We start from the raw sequence: 26,099 nt of genomic DNA on the forward strand, positions 1-26,099 counted from the left end.
CGCCACCTGCGCTTAACCCGCTGCGCTACAGCCCGACTCCCAAGAAGAATCTTTAATAATGGCTCTGGGATTATGAAACAAAACTAAACAAGATAAAACTCACAATGTCTATCTCTCAGTTCAATATTTTTTAATGCTGAATGCTACAATCGTAAAGATTCATTATCTTGAAAAAGTATGATTCAGTAAGTAATGTTTGAATTCTTAATTTTTTCACTTTGCACTTCTGATTTTTAAACTATGGTTACAAAAATATGCTATTATAAATGCTTACATAAAGTACTACTTTCAAAGACAATTTTAGTTTCAAAAGTCTTACAAGAAAAACTTGTATTATTTTTAATGAGAAACTTGCAAAAATAATAAATGTACTGTTGCAGAAAATATATATATTTGGAATACACAACAGCTACAATAAGGGAAAACTGTCAAATAATCAGCATAAAATATACATTTAGGTAGGTATTTGTCAAATTTTAAAATTAGATTATATTAGACTTAATGACTATAGATAAATGAGTCTGTTTCTTTAAAGAAAGGTGGAGTACTTGGTTAAGTTGAGGTAACACTAAGCATTTTGAAATGAGAATGAGGGCTTCTTTACTGATGAGAGATCCAAAACTTGATTAGTGGAAGCACTTCCTCAGTTGAATTTGTACATATATAGTTAATAACTCTATAAAACTGGAGTGGGGGTGGGCAATAGTGCACTCAGCTGAGTGTGCAAGGATCTTGGATCAAATCCCTGGGCCCCACATGCAGATGGAAATCTTCAGGAAAGGTGAAGCAGTGGTGCAGGTGTTTCTCTTTCTCACTCCCTCTCTATTTTCTCCTCCCCTCTCAATATCTCTCTGTCCTGTCAAAAAAGAAAGGAAGAAACAAAAAGGAAAAAGTTTTCTAAGAGAAAAAAAAAACCTATATTTTTACAGTTACATCAGGCCTGAACCCGTCCATTCAGAAAGCTTCAAATTATAGAAACAATACTGTTCTTTTTTTTTTTTTTTTTTCCCTCCAGGGTTATTGCTGGGCTCGGTGCCTGCACCATGAATACACCGCTCCTGGAGGCCATTTTCCCCCCTTTTGTTGCCATTGTTGTTGTAGCCTCGATGTGGTTATCATTATTGCCATTGTTGATGTTGTTTGTTGTTGAATAGGACAGAGAGAAATTGAGAGAGGAGGGGAAGACAGACAGACACCTGCAGACCTGCTTCACCGCCTGTGAAGCGACTCTCCTGCAGGTGGGGAGCCAGGGGCTCGAACTGGGATCCTTACGCCAGTCCTTGTGCTTTGCGCCACATGCGCTTAACCCACTGCACCACTGCGCCACCGCCGAACCCCCCCCCCCCAAACAATACTGTTCTATATGAGTGATCGATTACGCTTTCTTTGGCCTACAATTCTTTATTCTGCGATGAAGTTGAGGCTTATAACTCAAAACAAAGGAACTAACTTACTATCCAACTGTTTATACAGAACTCACAGTATCTATGACTTTTTAAAAATAAGATCTATTAAAAAAAATGTTTCGGGGAGTCCGGTGGTAGCACAGTGAGTTAATCGCAGGTGGCCCAAAGCGCAAGGACTGGCATAAGGATCCAGGTTCAGCCCGGCTCCCCACCTGCAGGGGAGTGGCTTCACAGTCGGTGAAGCAGGTCTGCTGGTGTCTGTCTTTCTCTCCCCCTCTCTGTCTTCCCCTCTTCTCTACATTTCTCTCTGTTCTATCCAACAACGAAGACATCAATAACTACAACAATAAAACAACAAGGGCAACAAAAGGGAATAAATAAATTTAAAAAAAAAGAAATGTTTCAACAGATGACCTTGTATAACACCATGGAGAAAATGAATTCAGACTTATTAAATGATGAACTTGTTAAATCCTCTCAGTGTCTATTTATCAGCACAATACACACAGGAGAACTGTTGATGGCATCTTGAATAGATTTTAATGAATAAACTGCTCTGGAAACCAAAAAAAAAAAAATGAAAGAAAAAAAAGAGGCTGGAAATGACTTTCCTGGGCAGAGGACCCCACCAATGTGTCCTGGAGCCACGCCTCCCTAGAGCCCTGCCCCAATAGGGAGAGAGACAGGCTGGGATCCCAGAATGGATCGACCTGCCAATGACAATGTTCAGCCAGGAAACAATTATTAAGCCAGACCTTCCACCTTCTGTACTCCACATCCTGGGTCCATACTCCCAGGAGGATAAAAAATAGAAAAGATCAAAGGGGATGGCAGTGGATAGGGAGTTCTGATGGTGGGAATTGTGTGGAATTGTATCCCTCTTATCCTATGGTCTTGTAAATATCTCCATTTTATAAATAAAAATAAATAAATAATAAAACAGAGGCTGGAACTACAGACTTCAGAGTGCTCAGGTTCCACTATGTATCAGTCCATTCTATCAGCCATTTTTTCATAAATGTTTCAAAATAATCTTCTCTATGTCCTCCAGTGGACTATAGAAAAAAATGTGTTGCTGAGTCACCATTTAGGTAGTGAAGAAAGCTTCCATTTTAGAGAGAATTGTTGGGACATTTCTTCAGTACGGAATGCCAGTGGTGTTCAGAGTTGGATAGATTGCTCTGCAGTTAGGAAGAAATAACTCAATCTGATTTAGAATAGACCATAATAAATTGGGTTCCTATAATGTGCCATTGAAATAGGGCATAAATACCCCTTCCTATCCTAGCTCACTTGAGAAAACAGCCACAGAAAATTTTGTAATATCAGATGAAGTCCCACTAAGCAGTATGTGATATTCTAGTAACTAGTAAATTTAAGTGTCACCTCTTTTCTATCTGGTTTTGTTGTACTCAATTGTCACCATAAACATATTTACTGAGGTACCCTGACAAGAACCAGAGTAAATAATCCTATCATTTAATTTAATTCTATCATTTAATTCATCTTTTTTGCCTATTTTGTCATTCTAAAGAGTGGTAGCCGATGTAAGCACCCATCACTCCTGTCTGAAATTCCTACAATTGTCAACTCAACAGCTCAGGACATATTTTTCTCTGTTATCTCTTGTTCTAACTTTCATCTTGTTTCTTATTTCTTAAATATTTCTACTTTCCACAGTCTTCTCAGTGAACCATTTTTTTTCTCTATTATTTTTCTATGACCTGCCCACTTTTGTTTTTGAGAATTCTCACTGGGCTACACAAAATGCTTTCAAGCTTACATTCTATTTTACCGTATAAACTGGAGGACCAATCATTGAATTCTATCTCTATGTCAAAAAATTTTGTTAACTCAAGATAAATACACAGAAAATCATATAAGAAACATCTTTCAATCAAGATACTGAGATTAAAATTAGGCCTATTTCAACTAAAATACATCCATAATTCCACATACACTGACACCTTCAATAACACCATCATACTTCAGTCTTGTAAGCCAGGAAACTGAACCTAATATTCAATTTATTCTCTTTGGTCCTTCATATTTAATGAATTATTATAATTTACTCAGATTCTTACTAGGTTGGCAAAATACCTTACTTGGATAGTGTATAGTTTTACCAAGTGTGTGTGTGTGACATAGGCTTGAGCTTGGTCTTCACTGCATTAAAAAGCTTTGGTGCTGTGGTCTCAGTCTCTCTCTCTCTCTCTGTCTCTCTCTCTCTGTCTCTCTCTCTCTCTGTTTCTCTTTCTCTCTCTACATCTGATTCTCTTTATGCAAAAAAGTCATCATAGAGTGATGAAATCCTGACATGATAAAAATTAAATCCCTAATCATCTCTCTAAATTATATAATCTGTAGTCTTTCTAGCTTTATAGTGATTTTTAGCCATTATTTTGGTTTATACTCTTCACATTCTCCCTTAAGATGTCTGTAATTTTAGAAAAAACTGATCATATACCACAAAAATAAATTGTCTTATTCCCTACTACTAAGGTCATCATTCTAAATTACATATCATTCTAAATAGATGATCTTTAAAAATTTGCAAATTTATAACACAAGAATCATCAGTTTCAATTCCTTTTATTTCCTGAGAACACAATCAATAACACGTAAAAGTTTTTTTTATGAACCTTACTGACCTTTTCAGAAACTTTAACTTTATAACCTCTTCAATATGACTATTCTGAGGTCAAAGTCACCCTCCAAGTGTAATTTTTTTTTTTTGCAATAGCATATATAGGCCTTAAAACATATAAAGCACCAGTTAGCCTATTCTTTTGCCAGGCTTGTCCCACATATTCTCTATAGCTCTATAAAAAGTATTCCTTCCATTGTGTGCTCCATGCTTAAATTATAGATTATCAATGAATATCTATAAGTGTATTGTATATTTAGAATCTCCCAAAAATAGCAAGTATGCTAAATGTATATAAAGTGGGATTCCAACTTCAGAATGATGCTAAAGATTTCAAGTACAGATTTTTATTTAGGGAGGTCACTAAAAAGACATTTTGTAATTCAGGAAATTGAATAAGATGCCAGTTTATTTTAAATCACTATAAAAAATAAATCTTAAAAATAATTCTGCTAGTATCAAATCAAAGTTAAACAACTAAAAGGGAGGGGGGAAAGTATATCAGAGAACCTAAAAAACTAAGACAGATCCTTTTCATAGTTCTCTGGTCCTTTAAGGAAACTGAGATGTTTTCTTCATACAAAAAGTGAATTGTCCAAAAGTAATAGAAAGTTATCTTTGAAATTCATTTCAGAATCCAATGAAAGGTTACTAAAACCATTGAACAGGTATTATTTATGTATTTTATCTCAGCTGGAATTTTCAGTTATATGTTAAGATAAATTAGGTTTGCAAAGGTGTATAGGTGAGAAATCAAACTTAATTTCATGTGTCAGGTGAAGAGTATCAAGAATCAGTTATTAAAATTCCAAGGATTAGACTTTTTTTTTTTCTCAAAATACTCAGAAGTCAGAAATTAACTACAGTGCCCAGGAGCATTTTTTTTTTAACTCAGAAAGTCAGCAAACACATCATTCAATTTGCCACTCATGAATATTAAACATGTGTACTTTTTTGTGTTTTTTTAATATTCTGAATTAAAACTACACAGAGAGTTTGTTTACTTATTTTCTGTCTATCAAATAACTGTCCATCTTAGAATTTGGATTTTTTTTTTTCAGTAGAAGTGGAAAATACAGGTGGAAAATACAGGTGGATTCTGAAGAAGTTGCTTTAGTTTCAGATTTTGTGTTCCTGTGATATACTTAATGAAGCTGACTTGGCATTTAGAACAGTGTTTTCCCTTTTACATACTATAATTTGTAACTCCAGAAAAGGTAGAGTAAATGTAAGGGTAAAAGAAGAACACGTTAATGAAAATATAATTGAAACAAATAATTTATATCAATCACATCACATGAATATCATCAGGTAACTTTGAGTTTCATTGAAATTTCAAGAGAGTTGCAACTATTTTATTCACCTTTTTGGTTTAAATATCAAAACGTGACATTATTTTCATGTAAATCAAAATATAAATACATATGTTATTTTCCCGCCAAACAAAATTCTATTTTGGAAGATGTATATGTATATGTATATGTATATGTATATGTATATGTATATGTATATGTATATGTATATGTATATGTATATGTATATGTATATGTATATGTATATGTATATATATAAACTAAATAATTACAAGGAATAGGAGAAGGCACAGCAAACATTTTGGAATTGAAAATAAGTTAGAGAATAACTTGAAGGACAAAGAATGTCTAAATCTGTCATAAGGCAGCATTTGACAAATAATGAAATGATATAATTTATATGAGCAGATTCAAGTAAAGCTAGGAAATGTTGAGAAGGGATTAAATATAAAGGCTGTGGCATAAACTGAGCCAACGTCATCACAAGCTCACCATAGAGCAGCTATGGAAGGACTGCCCCAGTCTCTGAAGGGAGGTTGGAGTATCCTGCCCTGCCACTCGAGGAAGACTGGTCCTGAAATGAGTGCAGCCTGCACTGTACTCGGCTGTGACCATGAGCTGCAAGCTCAGACCAACAAGGACTTAGAGGTTACACAGGCTATAGTGCTAAATATAAATGTACATATGGGCCTTGGGTCGAATGGAAGGAGGTAAATAGTTAATTCTATCCACAGAATGTTTTCAAGAATGGGAACTACTCTCTGTCCTAATTCAGCTTTCTAGCCCTTACACCATTTTCTCAGACAAGGTTTTTATCTAACTTCATGCTCACTATCAAACTCAAGCAAAAACTACCATAGTCATGGGCCTCTAGAAACATACCTAAAATGGACTTCCAAGCTTTCTTCCACCCTAAGATTTCTAATCTCATCTGCTCTGTTACTACTTTTTGGTTACTTTTCATTAACCATTTTATCTCACTTTATGCCCTTCCACCTTCCACACACCATGTTGCAGATGCTACCTACCATGATTCCACTCTTATTTCCTCTCCAGAGACTAACCCACTAGGGAAAGAAGAAGACAAGCTGGGGTTATGGATAGATCTGTTAACACCTATGTCAAATGGAGAAGCAATTACAAAAGCTGTAACTCCTACATTCTGCACCCCAAAAACAACTTTGATCCATATTCTGAGTGGAGGAGAAGTGATAGAAGGAAGAGGGTAAGAGAGCTCTGAACTCCAGCCCCATCAGGTCCCAGAGAGAGAGGACAAAAAGGGGACACATATCTGGATGTAGTAATAGGTTTATGTGTGGCTTGGAGGGGGAAAGAGGATTGGAAGAAAAGGGAGGCAATTATGTGCACATGTAGACAGATAGTTGTAGAGATGATAATTAACCAGTGTCTGTGACCTTGTGGTTTACAATGGAGGAACCTAGGTTTCACAACTCTGGTAGTGGGAAGGGTGTGGAATTACACCCCTGTTGACATGTAATTTTGTAAATCAATATTGAATAGGTAATAAAAAATGAATAGAATTTTTTAAAAGAATGACTGAAAATTTTAAAATATCAGTTTTTTAGTATATTTAAAAGTCTAAACGCATAGGGAATATTTGGAATAACATACAACTAAAAAGGCATATTTAAAATACTAAAAGATCACTGTATAAAGACAGCCCTTGTGGTCTGGGCTGTGATGTACTTGGTTAAACACACGTAGCACTATGAGAAAGGACCTGCTAGAGGATCCTGGTTTAGCTCCCAGATCCCCATCTGCACCATTGGCAGAAAATCAATCTTCCAACCCGGTTTTTATTTCTATTTTTTGAAAATTTGCTTTTTATCAATAAAAACAAATATTGTTACTTGTATATCTTTGAAGTAATAATCTCGCTTTATTCATGACTTACATATATTTGATTATTAAGAAGAAAGATCAAGAACATCAGTCTGGTATCTGAGGTGGGTATAGAATGTTGATCTTCAAACTAGGAATACCAAAGGAGACCACCTGGGACTGAAACGAGACAGGACTGGAACGACTATAGGAACCCACCAGGTTACCAGCGAATGCAAACACATGTGGCTGGTGACAGAGAGGAGACTAGGGAGAGATTAAGTGGCTGGTAACAGTCCGGCAGTTTGTCAGTTGAGACACCACCTCCAGTCTGTTCCACCGAGGGGACAGATGAAGGGGGGAGAGGACTCCCCGGAGACTCACCAAATGAAACTCTGGGTCTACATTGCTACTGTCCTCAGAGTCTAGAGTGGTGGCAGGGAAGGACACCAGGGGACAGAGATCTAGCCAGGAAACCCAGGAGAAGACCTATACCTCCGTGCCATAGTGGTGGGCTGTGAAAGTCTCTTTGCATAACCACTGGAGTATCTCTGCTACACCCTGATTTATCTCTTGATCAGGAGTCAGTGATTAAGCTAAGAAGCCTATTTGTAGTTTAAAAGCCCACAGGCTCCCATAGCCTACAGGGAAGAAAAAGAAAAAGAGGCTTTTAAACCACTGAGCTCCAACTCAGGGACTAAAATACTATTGAAACAATTGTTAACTTTCACGACTTCTTCTTCTTCTAGCGTTTGCCCTTCTTCCGTAGCCAGTCAACAGCATCAGGTTGAGCCTGATGTAAAGTTTCGAGACCTCCTTTAAATCTGGAGAGGTGGCAGTCGTTGACTATGTGGGTCATAGTCCGTCTGGAGCCTCAGGGGCAGTTCAGGTCATCTCTGGCTCCCCAGTGATGGAACATAGCGGCGCACCGGCCATGGCCTGTTCGATAGCGATTGAGGAGGGCCCAATCATAATGTGCTAGGTCAAAGCCGGGTTGATGCTTGCAGGGGTCTGTGATGAGGTGTCTGTTCTTTACCTCAGCTGACTGCCAACTCTGTTTCCAAGAGTCTGGAACAGAGAAGTTCAGTGTAGGCGTAGGAGACCAGATTGGATGACGAGACGTCAAGCATTGGACAGGGTGGGCAAAGATATCCGCGTATATTGGTAGGTCCGGTGGAGCGTAGATGTGGGAAATGAACTTAGATGATGCCGCATCCCGACGAATATTTGGCGGGGCGATGTTGCTAAGAACTGGCAGCCATGGAACCGGGGTGGAACGGATGGTTCCAGAAATTATCCTCATGGAGGAATATAATTTGGAATCAACCAAGTGGACATGGGGGCTATGGAACCATACTGGGGCACAGTATTCTGCAGTGGAATAGCATAATGCCAGAGATGATGACCGTAGTGTAGAAGCGCTCGCGCCCCATGAGGAGCTGGCCAGTCTTGCAATGATGTGATTCCTCGCGCCCACCTTTGCTGCAGTTTTTATGAGATGTTCGTGAAATGACAGAGTGCGATCGAGAGTAACGCCAAGATAGACTGGCTGGGCTTCATGCCGGATTCTCGTATCGTCAAGCTGCACATTAAGCTCACGCGAGGCCGAGGCATGGTGTAGATGGAAAACAGATGATACTGATTTTGCAGTGCTAGGGATTAGTCGCCATTTTTTACAGTAATCAGATATCAGAGACATGTCTTTTGTGAGTGTTTCCTTGAGGATGTCGAACTTGGATGCCTGAGTTGCACAGCAGATGTCATCGGCATTCCAAGACTGTGAACCCTTTAATTACCTTACTTAGACACAAGTCAATCCAGGCAATAGTGATCAATAATTTGAAAAGTACTGAGAGAGGGAACTCATAATATAATATATAAAATGGTTAAACCAACAAGAAAAAATATTGGAGAAACGAACCAGGACAAGAGTCCAGCTGAAAGCCCCCCAAAGGGTGAAGCACAAAATAACAAGTTCAACATCCAAACACTAGCTAAGGAAATAATCACAGGAGTGAGTAAAGAGTTTGAAAGAATTGTAATCAGAAATACAGGAACAACAAATGAGACTATGGAAGAAAACTCTAATTATCTCAAGGTTATTACAGAGCTGAAAGCTGAAATAGCTGAGCTAAGAACACAACTAGCTGAACAAGCTAAAACAGTATCAGAACAAGGTAACAAAATAGATGAGCTCCAGAAAACAGAAGAGGGCAGAGAGAATAGAATCAATGAGGCTGAAGACAGAACTAGCAAGATCGAGGATGAATTAGAGACAACAAAAAAAGAAGTAAGAGATCTCAAAAAGAGATTAAGAGATGCTGAAAACAACAACAGAGCCCTATGGGATGATTTCAAAAGAAACAATATACGCATTATTGGCTTACCAGAGGAAGAGAGGGAGAGGAAGAAAGCATTCTTCAGGCCATATTAGCTGAAAACTTCTCTAGTCTAGACAACATCAAAGACATAAAGATTCAAGAAGCTCAGAGGGTCCCAAACAGAATTAATCCAGACTTAAAGACACCAAGACACATCATACTTAGAATGGAAAGGAATAAGGACAAAGAAAGGATCCTGAAGGCTGCAAGAGAAAAACAAAGAGTCACCAACAGAGGAAAATGCATAAGATTAGCAGCAGACTTCTCCACACAAACACTACAGGCCAGAAGAGAATGGCAAGATATCTATTGAGGAGATAGATAGATAGATAGATAGACTCCCTACAGGGGAGTCGCTTCACAGGCAGTGAAGCAGGTCCGCAGGTGTCTATCTTTCTCTCCTTCTCTCTGTCTTCCCCTCCTCTTTCCATTTCTCTCTGCCCTATCCAACAACAACGGCATCAATAACAACAACAACAATGAAAAACAAGGGCAACAAAAGGGAAAAAATAAATAAATATCAAAAAAAATAAAGAAAATAAAGTGTTTAGGCCACAGTTCAATATCTTAGCAACTTTTCCTTGTGATAATTATTTTACTTTAAGTGTACTACAGAAAAGATTTATGTATAGTTTGTTTCTTCACATGGAATAAGGAAAAGAGTTATGTTCAGGAACAGACATTTAATAATATTTTTAATTGTATTTATTTATTATCAGGTAGAGACAGAGAGACTGAGAGGGGAGCGGGGATTGAGAGGAAAGAGATAGAGAGAGACACCTTCAGCCCCACTTTACTACTTGTGAAGTTTCCCCTCTGCAGGTGGTAAGTCAGGGACTTAAAGCCCGGGCCCTGCACACTGTAACGTGTGTTCTTAACCAACTGCACCACTGTCTGGCCTCTTTAATAATATTTTTGACTTCATCTATGTAAATATTGAAGCTGGTACCCATTTTAAACTGTGAGTACGTAGCAGTGAATACTGAATATTGTCATGAGTACTCTATGTTATGGCACCAACAATATCCATAGCAATGCTCTTGAACCACTGGTGCAACTGTAACACAAATTTCAACAGAAATCTTATCATTTTTGTGAACAAAGTTTTGATATTTAGTACTTGTTAAAATAATTGCAGTCACTACCAAAAAAAAAGAAGCTTTGTGAATATCACATTAATAAATACCTATTAGAATCAGTATTAAATTTTAGAACTAAATATAGTTAAATTTCAGATGAAAATGAGTTTATAATAAAAAAAATCTCGCATATGATGCTGCACACCTGTAACTAAAAAGTGAGATAGGAGTCAGGCAGTAGCGCAGTGGGTTAAGCACAGGTGGTCCAAAGTGCAAGGACTGGCTTTAAGGATCCTGGTTCGAGCCACCAGCTCCCCACCTGCAGGAAAGTCTCCTCACAGACGGTGAAGCAGGTGTGCAGGTGCCTGTCTTTCTAAATTCCACCTCTCTATCTTTCCCTCCTCTCTCCATTTCTCTCTGTCCTATCCAACAAAGAACTACATCAACAATAACAATAATAACCACAACAAGGCTACAACAACAAGGCAATTAAAGGGGGAACAATGGCCTCCAGGAGCAGTGGATTCATGGTGCAGGCACTGAGCCCCAGCAATAACCCTGGAGGCAAAAAAAAAAGAGATAGAAATTCCAGGTGAAAATTAATTTTCAATAATTCTTTCAATTTTATTAAAAGGATCACATGATTGTTGGTCTAAGTGATTCTATTCTACTCTATTCCATTGCTTTTTTTCTTTTTGATTTTGTCCATCTTTACAATAGGACCATGATACCTTGATTACTACTGTTTAAAATTTCAGCAATACTACAATTTTATCTCAGAAAGGGTGGCAAATATGATCTCCACCAATTCATCTTGCCTGAAATCAATTTCTAACTCATGTTTTTAACAGAGCCCTGCATGCCTATTTAAACAACCATACTAGGTATAATTTTCCTTAGTAAATTACTCTGTTTCCAGAATCTCATTTGTTGTTTCTGCATTTCTGATGACAATTCTTTCAAACTCTTTACTCACTCCTGTGATTATTTCCTGTACTAGTGTTTGGATGTTGACCTCATTATTTTGTGCTTCACCATTTGGGGAGCTTTTAGCTGGACTCTTGTCCTGGTTCATTTCTCCAATATTTCTTCTTGTTGGTTTAACCATTCTATATCCTGTGTATGAGATCCCTCTCTCAGTACTTTTCAAATTACTGATCACTCTTGCATGGATTGATTTGTGTCTAAGTTAGGCACTTAAAGGGTTCACAGTTGTGGAAATTAACAGTTATTTCAATTGTATTTTAATCCCTGAGTTGAAGCTTTAAAGGCTTAAGAGGCTTAAAAGCCTCTTTTGTTCTTTTTCTTCCCTGTTGGCTATGAGAGCCTGAGGGCTTTTAAACTGTAAGTAGGCTTCTTAGCTTAATCACTGACTCCTGAACAAGAGATAAAGCAGGGTGTGGCAGAGAAAATCCAGTGATTATGCAAAGAGACTCTCACAGCCCCACTGCTAGGCCACCGAGGTATAGATCTTCTGAGTTTCCTGGTTAGTTCTATGTCCCCTGGTGTCAGCACAGGGCCTCTTCCCCCCCACCCCTGCTTCACATTCTGAGGGCAGTAGCAATGGAGACTCACAGTTACATTTGGTGAGTCTTACAGGAGTCCTCTCCTCCCTTCAGCTGTCCTTTTGTTGGTGAAACAGACTGGAGGTGGTTTCTCAACTGGTCAACTGCCAGACTGTTACTAGCCACTTAATCTCTCCCTAGGCTCCTCTCTGTCCATGAGCCACATGTATTTGCACTAACCAGTGGTGAGTTCCTTAAGTCATTCTAGTCCTGTCTTGTTGCAGTCCCAGGTGGTTTCCTTTGGTATTCCTAGTTGACTCTGGAGAGGAGAAGAGAGAAACACAGCTGCTGCTCCTTAGCCCTGCCTCGATAATGTTCTTTACTGTTCTAGAATACCACCCAAAACATCATATTGCTTTCCATTATCAGGTGTCTATAGTTTCTTCTCATTTATGAACTTTTTCAAGCTTTCCTTTTTTTTCCTGACCTTGACAATTTTTATCAATATAACCATGCAAGTTGTAAGTTTTCATTTTTTTTATAATTAGGTATATGATATTTTGTGACGAAAATCACAGAGATGAATGTTTTCTTGTTTTATTATTTCAGGAGCCTCTGAATTATTAGCATGGCTTATTCCTGGTGATATACAGTTAAATCCCTGGATTAAGGTGGAATCATGCAGAATTCTCTATCCTAAAGTGAGTACTCCTCTCTCTCTCTCTCTCTCTCTCTCTCTCTCTCTATATATATATATATATATATATATATATTTCACATTTTTGCAAGTGAGTACGTAAGTCCAGCCTACATTTGAGGAGGGTAAACTAGCCTATTTCCAGGAGGGAAACATTTGGAATTCTTCCATAAATAAATTCATCACCAGTATATGTATGTTTTCATTTCACTATGGACTCTTGTATATTTATTTTATACATTAAATTGCTACATTATACTATGTGATATAGTCTTGCTCAAATTGTTCCAGATTCATGTGACATCTCCAATATGATACAGAAATATAACTGTACTATTAACCATATAGTTGTATTTTTTAATGAAACAATATTAACTATTAAAAAATGGAGATCTTGCCTTTTGTGACATCATGGATAAAACTTGAGGGCACTATGCTAGATATAACATGTCAGATAAAGACTGAAATATACTTATCCTACTTATAAATGAAATTTAAAAGACATGAACTCATAAAAGAAGAGTATATATTGCTAGTTAACAGGAGCTAACAGGGTAGATGGAATGAGTGAAGGTAGTAAATTAGTATCTCATCTATTTAAGAAATGAATACTCTCGGGGCCAGGAAGTGGCACACCTGGTTTTGTGCACACACAACAGTGCACAAGGACCTGGGGTTCAAAATCCTTGCTCTCCACCTGCAGGGGGAAAGATTCATGAGAGCTGAAACAGGGCTGTAGGTGTCTCTCATCTCTCTCCCTCTCTATTTCTCTATTCACTCTCAATTTGTATCTAGCTCTGGTTTATGTTGGTGCGGGGAATTGAATCTGGGACATTGCAGCCTCAGGCATGAGAGTTTGCTTGCATAACCATTATGCTCTCTACCCCCCCATTATGCTATCTACTCCCCAGTTTTTCTTAATTAAAATAAAAAAAATAAGTTTTTGCTATTGTATCTTATTGTCTGAAAATCTTCAGACAACAGCTTGAATTTGTGAATACCAACCTCAGCTGACCTAAATTAGTTGTTTATTTTATTCACCACTGCAAGTAACTGTGAATTTTCCCCCAAACTGCCTTACCTTCTTTAAATTTCAGCAATTCACTTTTGGCTCTTGTGCCTTGCAACCTTGCCAGGTATATGGTAAATGTTCACAGTGGGCACATGAAAGATAATTAGCTGTTTCTCCAAATAGCACCATTGTGAAATTTATTGAGATAATTTGAATCCTATGCATAGAGAAGGTCCTTTCTTCTTTTCTCGATGGATTCTCCCTGAACAGGTTATATCATGACAAATACAGTGAAGGGAGGTTGGATAACATACTGTACCTATCACCCAAGAGTAATGGGTCCTGAAATTAGTGCAGCCTAGAATGTTCCTAGCCATGACCACAGAATGCCAGATCAGACCTATAGGGATGCAGAGGTTACATAGGCTCCTGTGCTGACTATGGACCTCAGATCAAAACTGTGGGATTTATAGTGAACAGTATTTATATACTTTTACCATATTTGGGAGCTACTCTCTTCCATGATCCACCTTTCTAATCCTTTTTTCCAACTATGGCACAATTTCCTCAGACAATAACTTAGGTCACCTGCATGTTAGATGTCAAGATCAGGCAAAAACTAGTCAGGTCATGAGCTCCTTGAAATATAATCCAAAATGGAGACCCCAAATCTTCATCTGCAATATTCTTGTCTTTAGGTTCATGATTAGTCAACAATCTGTTATTCCTTATATCTTAACTCTTTTTCAGCCACCATGTTCCAGATGCTATCATGATACCAACCTGATTTCCCTGGGCAGATGACTCCACCAAGGTATCCTGGAGCCCCTCCTCCCCAGACCCTACCCCACTAGGGAAATAAAGAGACAGGCTGGGAGTATGGATCAACCTGTCAATTCCCATGTTTAGCAGCACAGAAATTACAGAAAACAGACCTTCCATCTTCTCCATCACATAATGATCCTGGGGCCATACTCCCAGAGGGATAAAGAATAGAAAAGCTATCCAGGGAGGGGACTGGACACAGATTTATGGTGGCTGGAATTATATGGAATTGTACCCCTTTTGTCCTATGGTCTTGTTAATACTTCCATTTTATAAATAAATAAAATAAAAGTTATCTATCCTATATGCAGATTCCTGTCCTCTGGAAACTGATATATGATAAATGTATTATGTATTAAATCATTAAGTTTGTGCTTTAGAGTGTAATAAATTACACCCTAATTTTTAATAACCTAATTTTTAATAATAATCCTTTCTCTAGGTTTTTTTCTTCTTAATTGGAGATATGTTTTGGTTTTTTGTTGGTTATGACCATTCACTCCAACCTGTGTGGACTTCAGCCTTTAAAACTCTTAACTATGCTGTCAGTTTCCAGGTGAGCTCAATCTAAGTTCATTATGTCAAATGCAATATTAAACTTTAAGAATTCATCTGGGGGCCAGGTGGGCTCATATGCTTGAGTGCACATATTACAAAGAGCAAGGACACAGGTTTGAGCCCCCGGTCCCCACCTGCAGGGGGAAAGCTTTGCAAGTGGTAAAGCAGTGCTTCAGGTGTCTCTCTGTCTCTCTCCCTCTATATCACCCCTCTCCCCCCGAAACTTCTGGCTGTCTTTATCCAAGAAATGTAATCTAAAAAAAAATTAAAAGGTAATGAGAGAAGTCATCATTGCCACTCCTTATAGAACTCTGTTAGTCACGACATCCTCATTGAGTTCTTCCTTCACCTTTTTATGAGGAATAGAACACTGTCACTCTCACACATCTAGTTTTTATCTTCAGCAACACTACTTGCCTTCTAACATACTATCTATTTACATGTTTACTTAATTAACAAGTGTCCTCCTCCAGCAGAAGATAAATTCTTAAATACAGTCTTTGATTTAATTCCTGTACTTCTCACACCCACACTAAGGCATGAAACATAGTAATCACATTATCAGTATCTGTTGAATAAATGAGAAAGAACTGACTAAGCCATAAGAACAGTTGTAATACTGGAATATTAGTGCAGTGAGATTTTACACTAGAATGAAGCTGAGAGGGCAGATTAAAAACACATTTTGACGTCTCATTATTCTAATGCAATAGCCTTTTAATCCATCTCCTCCTGTTCAATCTTCTCCCAGTACTCTTCATCCTCCACACTGCCTGAGAAGATTTCTAAATACAGGCCAACAATACTAAGTAGGAGGTAATACTTCTTTTCCCGGAATATATTCATATTGACTAGCTTTCTGAAACTGAAGTCATTCTGAAAATGCTGCTTTTCCCCAATGTTAAATTTTAGGTTGCTCCCACATACTCCTTTTCAGAGATGAATATGAACTGCCAAATTCTTGTGTCCACTTCATCTTGATAAGTATCTCCTCTCAGACAACAGACTGTTCACATGTACCAGTTCCAAAGACCACAACAGACTGTTCACATGTACCAGTTCCCTGTCCACTTCTTCATTTAGTGACCTCTTGTCAAAACTTCCCCTATATCTTGAAACTTACAATTTATATGCATTTATATCACCATGAGACTAATCAGTTTTTTAGTTCTGTTCATACTGAGCTACTTACACACATAAGTAAGTCCATTTTATCCCTCTGTCATTAACATCTCAGGTTTGAAAAACCTAACCAATAAGCAAATACCAAGCTAATGTTCTAGTATGTAAATTGGATATGGAATTGATGAAACAGGCAGCAAGTAATAGAAATGAAGAGACAAGGAAAATAAAAGAGGAAGAAAGAAGACTAGTTAAATTTTGTTAAGTTTATGGAATATCCCTCATAGAATGTTTAAGTTACAAAGCAAATGGAAGATAGATTAACTCCAAAAAGTTGTAACCATAATATAATATTTAAAAAGGCATTGAATCATGACATTCATCAAGGAAATTTAGGAAAGAAGTAAACATTGACCAGGGTAAGGAATCAAATATATCAATTTTAATCAAATTATTAAAAAAACAAATTCTTATAAATGAAACATCTAGAGATTAGGTTTTAGAATTAAAGAATATTAGTAATTTTAGTATAGCTCATTTGTAATAGGATATAAAGAATCTCTTTCCAATGTCCCATGTTTTGTTTCAGAGTATTCGCTTATATAGAAAAGAAAGTTATTAAGGAAACCAAGGAAAATTCTAAAGGGATATGTGCACTTTAACTAATGAGAAAACATCATATGCCCATAAATAGACATATCAAAACAACAAAAATATATTTTGCTTTCCACTGTTCTTTTAATATCTGCTATATATTAATGTTGGCTATGAACACGTATCTAGGTAGTTAATCAAATAGAACTTAATATATCAATTTAAATAATGGCAAATGCATATATAATTATAATAATTGTGCACGACTGCAGTTCATCAGTTTTATCACTTTATGCCATATATATATATATATATATATATATATATTTTTTTTTTTTTTTTTTTTTTTTTTACCATACAGTGGAATGTCATGAATTGTCAAATTCCTAAAAGTCACTCATTTGAGTCTTATAAATACAAGAAGAAACCTCTCATCTCCCTCTTCCCTTTCAAGCTCTATCAACAAGAACAAAAAAGAACAGGATGGAAATGGGGTCTAGGGGCAGTTACGACAATGGCGGCCTGGACTGGAGAGCTCTCACTAGACAGTGAGCATGTGTGCACACGGGGCAGATGGGAAGGTTCTGGTGCTTTGGGGTCTCTACCATTCTATCTGAATGAAAGTGTGTCCTGGGCCTACTGAAGTCGATTATGTACAACACTTGGGCTTGGGGGTAGGGGGAAGTAGGAAAAGGGGGTCCACAGAGAAGGATTCTGCAGGGCAGCAGAAGTCAGCCAGGAGAAGGTCAAGCACTTGTGCTGTTTATTTATTTAGAAAGTTATTCTTATGGGCCAGATGGTAGTGCACCCGCTTAAGCGAACTTAGTACTAAGTGCTAGAACCCATGCAAAGATCCAGGTTTCACCCCTGGCTCCCCAAGTGCGGGGGAGGGGGATGCTTCAAAAGCAGCGAAACAGGTCTACAGGTCTCTCTCTGCTTGTCTCCCTTTCCCCTCACAATTTCTCTTTGCTCTTTCCTATGAAATGCAAAAAAATGGGTCAGGCAGTATTGCAGCGCATTAAGTGCATGTGACCCAAAGCGAAGGACCAGCATAAGGATCCCGGTTCAAGCCTCCCGATCCCCACCTGTAGGGGAATTGCTTCACAGGCAGTGAAGCAGGTCTCCAGGTGTCTTTCTCTCTTCCCTCTCTGTCTTCCCCGCCTCTCTCCATTTCTCTCTGTCCTATCCAACAACAATGACATCAATAACAACAACAATAATAACTACAACAATAACAATAAACAAGGGCAACAAAAGGGAAAATAAATATTAAAAGAAAAAAATTTAAATGCAAAAAATGGCTGCCAGGAGCAGTGGTTTCATAGTGCCGGCACCGAGACCCGTCGATAACCCTGGAGACTAAATAAATACATAAATAAATCTTCTTCAGTGTCCAAAATAAATAAATCCCGCAGGTTTCTGGAAAAAAAAATGCAAGAAGAAAAGGGAGAAGGAGGAGGTGGAGGAAGCAGTAGTTGTAGAAGTTGTTATGGGACATATATACAATGGACTTCCGCTCAGCAATTTAAAAAGACTATATTATAGCCTTTCAGACAAAATAGATGGAACTGGGGTAATTATGCTCAATGTAGTAAGTAAGGAAGTAAACAACTACCAGATGATTTCACTCATATGTGAAATGAAGAGAACTGAAACATTACCTTGAAAAATAAAAAGTCAACCCATACCTAAGATATTGTCAGAACTATGGTGGTTATTATTTGGAGAGGAACACAGAATTTTCGTGATAAAAGTGGTATATTATAATCTTGTAAATCATTAATAAAAAGGAAATCAGAGTGTCTATCAAATATTAATACACATAGGAAGAAAGAAATCTGAACTTCACTCAGAAAGCTTTGAGGACAGTCTTGGTGAAGGGCCTAAATAACCCTGAATAAGATCAAGTCACTTTTGTTGCGTATTGACAGCAGCTGAGCTTTGAAAGAGCTTTACTCTCTTTATATGGCAGCAAGCAGTCAGGCAGAAGAGCAAAGTCAAATCTACAGAAATGTTTATTTTTCAGAGTGGCAATTGAGTTGAGTTGATATAACTGAACCTGTGGAACTGTTTCTCATCGGGATCACAGAAAACAACCAAATGAAGATCTTCAGATATATGCTGTAGATTTTATGTCTTTGAACCCGTTTTCATTGTAGGGGGCCTAAAAGAAAACTGAAATTACTCTTAACATCATTGAAAAAAAAAAATCAACAAATCTAGATTCCTTTTTATAGTAAGCTTAGACCATTGTAGTTTCTTGTCCAAAGTTACTCTCTTCATCTTATTCTGAATCTAAATTCTTTTAGTGACTGATCATTTTGTTCATTTGATCTTTCTTCTTGCATTGCATTTATGACACTGGTAGTCCTCAGTTTAAGCTGAAATTGTGTAAATTTATTTAGATAACTGCAATGAATTAACCACCTCACACTACCACCAAATTTTAGTTCTGAGCCTCAATATGAAAGTATTTGGAGATGAGGACTTTGGCAGGCTAGATGCAATTGAAATAGTGTACTTATTTGAAGGGGTCAGTGGCCTTATGAAATATCAGAGCTTTGCTCTCTGATTATGTACAGAGAAATCTTATGAGAACAAAAGGGGATTGAGACTATCTACAAAACAAAATATCTAAAACAGAAACTTCTTTGGAAAACCTTGATTTTAGCCTTCTCAAAGTACATAATTTTAACAATAAATTTATGTTTCTTAAATTACACAGGTGCTGGTATTTTGGTACAGTAGTATAAGCAGATTAACATATTTGCCTTCTATCTTTACTAGAAATAAAAAATGAAGACTGTTCTATTTTGATATTCACCTTTGGAACAAAAGTTTTAAAAGGAATCATTTTAATTATACTACAATCTTTAGCGCTCTGCTAATAGGTATCCTGCATTTCAAGTTTATCATGTAAAATATAAGCAATTATAAAGGAGATACTTGTAATCATAAGCATATATAAAAATACTTGTAATCATAAGCATATATAAAGATACTTGTAATCACAAGCATATATAAAGATACTTGTAATCACAAGCATATGTAAAGCACAGTTTATATATGCCTGTGCTTTTAATATCCATTGTACTGTATATTAATGTACATTTCATTTCAGAGAATAAAACTGACTTCCATTTTCAGTACTTCATACATAAAGTTATGTTTTGAGTCAAATCAGTCATGCCAATTCTTAGTCACATGAGACTTGTTATTAATTTCACTATCTTTTTTTCATGTTTTTATTATCATCTTTATTTGATAAATATAGCCAGAAATTGAGAAAAGCGGGGAAATAGAGAAGGAGAGAGAGAGACACCTTCAGGCCTCCTTGACCACTCATGAAGCTTCCATCTGCAGGTGAGGACTAGGGGTTTGAACCTGGGTCCTTGCACATTGTAACATGTACACTCAACCAGGTGCACCACCACCTAGCCTCAGTAATTTCACTATGTTTTTTGATTGAGATAACAACTTACAAGAGTTAAAGAGATATACAGCCCTGAATTATTAATCTGAAAATTAATACAACATATAGTTGAATGTTATGAATAACTAGTAGTAGTGAACTAATATTATTAGTTCTTTAGAAACTGGGATGAGCATTTAATAGGATAAGGAAAATTCTATTTTTATTCTTTGTGATTTTATTAGTGACTTGAGATGAGCATTGTAGTAAAAACTTAGTATGCTATTTCACTTATTCTTAATACTTCACATGTTTTAAAGAGAAAAATCAAATGTAACCTGTATAAGGTGACAGCATTATTAAATTATGGAACTGAAATATGAAACTAAGAAAAAGTATTGGCAGTAGCATGCATTTCACCTATTCAAATGAACATATACACAGGCATTTTTGAAGGAATATAAGTTATGGCCTAAAAGCAAAGGCTCATTTCAGCACATTTACTCTACTTCTGGATCCATCCTTTAACATGATTTTAATAGTATAGTCTTACTTTTAAATTTCTACTACCATCCTATGAACTCATATCAAAAGGCAACTATTCAAAATCAGCCAGGGTTTTCCTTGCTTATCCTATAATCATGAGCATTTTTCCATTTGCTCTGTACTTGTTGGGAGAAGTTTTTGCATCCACTCTCCCTCAGTGCCAATAATGGAGGTAGATAACATTAACTCAGTACTAAGACAGAGATAAGCAAATGGTTTCTCTATGTAAATCCCCTTCCCCAATTAATATTAGTTAAATTTGTGAGTTGTGCTTCTTCGCTAGAGGATAGTTAAGGTTGTACATAGAAACTTAATATACAATGCTACCTGGTTTAAGTGATTTCATATTTGATCTTGTGCTTTTATTTGCAGTAAAATACATTTTTACATGCTCTCGCCAATCTAATGACTAGTTTACCATGATCACAATATACACAAATTCACAAGTCACCTAGTGAGTACAGATATGATGTTGTAAATTATGTTTAGGTGCAGTATTATGTGGTAATACTGAGACAGTCATAGCCAGATAAAACTACTGAACTAATAAGGTATACTTCAAAGTGATACAAAGAAACAGATGATAGCCATTTTTGTTAATTGCACAAGGATATACTGAGTTGTCAGAAAAATCATGACATATTTTTCTGTTTTTTCAAAGTGAAAATGTATCATGACTTTTCCAACAACCCAATACCATAATGATATACGTTAGTCTAAAACTTCATACGTTGAGGTAACATTGTAAATAAAGACATATCAAAATTGCAGCTAGGGAGACAACATTATGATTATGCAGCTCTGAGGACCCAAGTTCATCTACAGCACCACCATAAGCCAGATCTGAGCAGTGCTCTGGTTTCTCTGCCTTTATCATTCACTAAAATAATAATATAATATTTTAAAATATATCAAGATTAGACACTTTGGTATGAAACATTACTAGTAGTGAATCAAAATAGTATCTAAAAAGATAAAAAACAAAAGACTCTGGGGTAGGGTGGAGGATTCTGGTCCTGTATCATGATGGTAGAGGAGGACCTAGTGGAGGTTGGACTGTTATGTGGAAAACTGGGAAATGCTGTGCATGTAAAATCTATTGTATTTTACTGTCAACCAGTAATCTCCCAATAAAGAGATAAAAAAAATAAAAGATAAAACCCCCATTTTTTATCCCAAATATCTCTATATAATTAAACAAAAATGTGGACAAAAAGGCTTTTTATATATATAATGAGAAATTTGTCAAACCTTGACTCATCCCACTTATAAAAGGATCCATTTCCTCATAAAGTCTGACTTTGTTCGTGTCCTTCTACCTACTTGTCTGTGAACCAGTGAGTCATTCTAGAGAAAAAAGAACCTGTTATATTTGAATCACAGACTATTAATAAAGTTAATAAAGTTGAATAACTTAATTTAGTATCACTAAGTCATTTAGTATTAACAGTTAAATGCGGAGGGGACAGACCTGTGGTGGTGGTCTCAGTGTGGAACCCCCTCCCTGTAGTCTATTATATAATCGTGTAAATCACTAATAAAATTTTGTGAGGTTAACAGCATAAGGTCATTCTGACTTCATTGTGTTTATTTTTAGTACTATCAAATTATTTTATTTTTTAAATAAATACCTTTTTGAAATTTACTGACTTTTTGAATAAGACATCAGAGAACTACTCAAATCTAGTATTTGTGGTTGTAGGGATTGAGTTTGCAACATAAGGCTTGCCAGTTCTGTACTGTACTGCACAACTACCTCTCTGATTCCTCTGTGCACTCTTTTTCCTGTTTCTGCTACCCTTGACTTCTCTCCTCCCTGGACTTGACCCTCCATGCTGCTTCTCAGGGACCTGAACAGGCCAAGTTTTGGTAACTAGTTTATGGACTCATGGCTCCTGCCCATCATAACAAGGTGATCTTTGTCCATTTGCCTCTTTTGCTGTACCTAAATTACCATGATATAACAAACCTCCCATTTGTTTAAACCCCAACCAAAGCAGTGAAGTTGTTGGTGAGACCAAGATTTCAAATGATTTCACCATTACCAAAATTATTACATAGAGCTGAGACTCAACTTAGGTTTTCCTGACACCATGTATCTGTATCTTTAATTTGTCATTTAAGTGGCAGCTAGTTCTTATATTATTCCAAGATTAATGTGCCTCATTATGTCAATTGACAGCCATACTTTACACAGAGCACTTAGCACACTGTGAAATAGGTATTTGATTTGCCTTTTGGCATTTTCACAATGTACACTGCACTTAACACACTTTGTAGATGCTCACAGTATCACACAATGCTCACACACACAATGGTTGCATATATTGCATATAACACAGCACAGAAAAGGGACTTTGGAAATTGAGTATACCATAGGATAGGACGGTACTCTACAAGTCACAGTGGAAAGGAAGCTCACTATATTATGGAAAGACATTTTGCATGGTATACCCAACTGATGAGCATTTGACATAGGATGGAATAGGATGGCACAGGATTTGTATCAAACAATGAACACACATACCACACCTTACCATAGATATGTGCCATGACCTATAATGAACACAGAGCGTAATGTGCACCATAAAATAATGCCTTTCTATCACATCAAGCATGAACCCTGTGGCAACAAGTTTATATCATTTCTGCAAACTCACACTTCCTTCGTAGCATTTAACACAGAGAAAGAATGCAGTAGTAAAGTACTCAGTACAGTGGTTTTCATAGTAAAAAGACCTTTCTTTATGTTCTCTGTGCTTTTCATGTAACCTAACACTGCATATTTAAATTTAGTATATAAATTAAATACTTGAGTAATTAGTATGTGATACACATTGAAGAAAAAAGATGCTGCCTGGGTTCTGTGGTTGATTCTGGAAAATTAAAGGATTCTTAGGGGGATTGTATATACACATATATTATATTAGAATGTATCTATTTCTTAATGAAAGAGAGAACCAAAGCCTCATTCTGTTAAATAAAAATCCAGAGATGAAACTCAGGATTTCATGGTTTTAAAACCTATGACCTATCAGTAGATTAACTCCTGAACTGCTGTGTGCTGTGTGTGTGTGCGTGTGCGCGTGTGCGTGTGCGTGTGCGTGTGTGTGTGTGTAGAGAGAGAGAGAGAGAAAGAGAGAGAGATAGGAAGAACTATCATTGCATTAGATCTCTCCTCATGCCACTGTGTTCTCCTGTGACATTGCAGTTTGAATTTGGTCGTACCACATGTCAAGCCAAGCACTTTGATGAGTGAGCTGTCTCTCAAACCCTTACAGGAAAGAGTTTCAAGAGTCTGAACATCCCTTTTCTTACCAATGCATGGAAACTTCCCTGCACATTCACTGTCTCTTCTTCCCCAAGGGAAGATTACAAAGCTTTTCCTATGTAGTGTGTTTCATCAAAATAAGCAACTCACACTACTCAATATACATGAGAGACATAACTGTAGAGGTGTAATGTTCTCCTCCCCTTTCAGGGTATGCATGGTTTAATAGTACACATTTGTCTACACTAGAATTACAATGTATGTGCATAGAAGGGATAAATCAATGAAAACTGTGCTGTGAATTCAACATAGGAAAACAGAAAATAAAGGATCATACTGTACCAAACTAACTTTATCCTTTTGTTCAGTTCATGCATTTTTATAATAATAGTAATTAAACCACGTTAAGACTGTTGAAAGGATGGAAAATCAAGACATGGTGATACTTATATTTGGAATTTTACAAATAATTGCTTCAAACAAGGGATTAGAGTCTCTTAGGATTAAATTTCACTGAAGAAAAAGACACTGATTACTAAGTTTCTGACATTCAAAATAAGGTATACGCACTCTCATGTCACCTAAAATACCTCCCCAGAATGAGGAACCAACCTGCACAAAAACAAATGAAGGAAGAGTAACCATTGTAACTCTGGGGTCTCAGAACAAAAATAGGATGTAGCTAAGGACAAAGTCACCTATCTAGATGCAATGAAACTACTTCAAGCATACCTCTGCTTCCACCAAACTACAACACCTGACCACCCACCATTCTTGCATATAACACCACTCTTATTCACTACCCTCCCATTTTACTCAACTATAAAGCTTTGCAGTCTGTTAGGGAAGGATGCCAGTTTGACTCCTTTGTTTGCCTGTACTTCTCAGATCTTATCTCAATAAACCTGCCTTGGTTTTGAGATATGTGTCTCTCCGTTCCTCTCTTCCTCAGCATCTCAACCCCTAATTCTTTCTTCTTTCCTTCCTTCCTTCTTTCTTTCTTTTTTTCTTTCTTTCTTTTTTTTGTATTTTTATTAGGGGGTTAATGGTTTATAGTAAATACAATTATTGGTACATGTGTAAAAATTCTCTGTTTTCTGCAAAACACAACCCTCCCCCACCCCAGGCCAGGTTTTCCTCTACCATCATGTACCAAGATCTGAAAGTCTCTTCACCAACCCCCCAGAGTCCTTTACTTTGGTGCAACAGTACAGTTGTGCAAAAGTACAGTTCTGCTTTGCTTTTCCCCCTTCCTGTTTTTATTTCTCAACTTATGTCCATGAGTGAGATCATTCAATATTCATCCTTCTCTTTCTGACTTATCTCACTTTACATGATTCCTTCAAGCTTCACAACCTGAAAGCAACTCAATTTCTTTTTCTATCATTGCTAACAATGACATTGTCTGTGCCATACAAATGATCGCTTAGGACATCTAGGTTAAAATAAGAACTTCAGGTCAGCATGGTTGTAGCCTAGCAGTGGGCATTAGCTTTAATAGTTGGGCAACACCACAGAAACTACAACATGCCTGAATACAACAAAACAGAAACAAGTCAGAAGCCCTGATGAATGAGTAATAGCCCAGAATCCAGGCAGAGAGGAAAGGACTCACAATCAAGGCACAATTTGCTTTTCTTTCTTTCTTTCTTTTTTTATCATTTTATATTATTTTTATTTATAAAAAGGAAACATTGACTAAACCATAGGATAAGAGGGGTACAACTCCACACAATTCCCACCACCAGAACTCCAGATCCCATCCCCTCCCCTGATAGCTTTCCTATTTATCCCTCTTGGGAGTATGGACCCAAGGTCATTGTGGGTTGCAGAAGGTGGAAGGTCTGGCTTCTGTAATTGCTTCCCCGCTGAACATGGGCATTGACAGG

This window comes from Erinaceus europaeus, chromosome 1 (assembly GCF_950295315.1).
Source record: "Erinaceus europaeus chromosome 1, mEriEur2.1, whole genome shotgun sequence".
NCBI classification, from domain to species: domain Eukaryota; kingdom Metazoa; phylum Chordata; class Mammalia; order Eulipotyphla; family Erinaceidae; genus Erinaceus; species Erinaceus europaeus.